The sequence below is a fragment of the Pterocles gutturalis genome, unplaced genomic scaffold, assembly GCF_000699245.1.
Source record: "Pterocles gutturalis isolate BGI_N339 unplaced genomic scaffold, ASM69924v1 scaffold4701, whole genome shotgun sequence".
NCBI classification, from domain to species: domain Eukaryota; kingdom Metazoa; phylum Chordata; class Aves; order Pterocliformes; family Pteroclidae; genus Pterocles; species Pterocles gutturalis.
In genome coordinates, this window is record NW_010100082.1 from 929 (window position 1) to 1,157 (window position 229).

Genomic DNA, 229 nt, shown 5'->3' on the forward strand with positions numbered 1-229 from the left:
TTGCTATCACTTGTTTTGTCAACTGGCACCCCCAAACCAACCCAAACGCACCCAAAAAACCCTCGTACACTTCTATGTGCCCAGAGGGTGAACCAGACCCAAAGAAAGCCCCAGACAGCTGCAAAGGTACTTGAACTTTTATTATCAACAGCAAGTAAATACAAGATGCTGCTGGGCTGGAAGGGCCGGGGCTGAGCCGCTGGGACGGGGTCCTGACGGCCAACAGCCA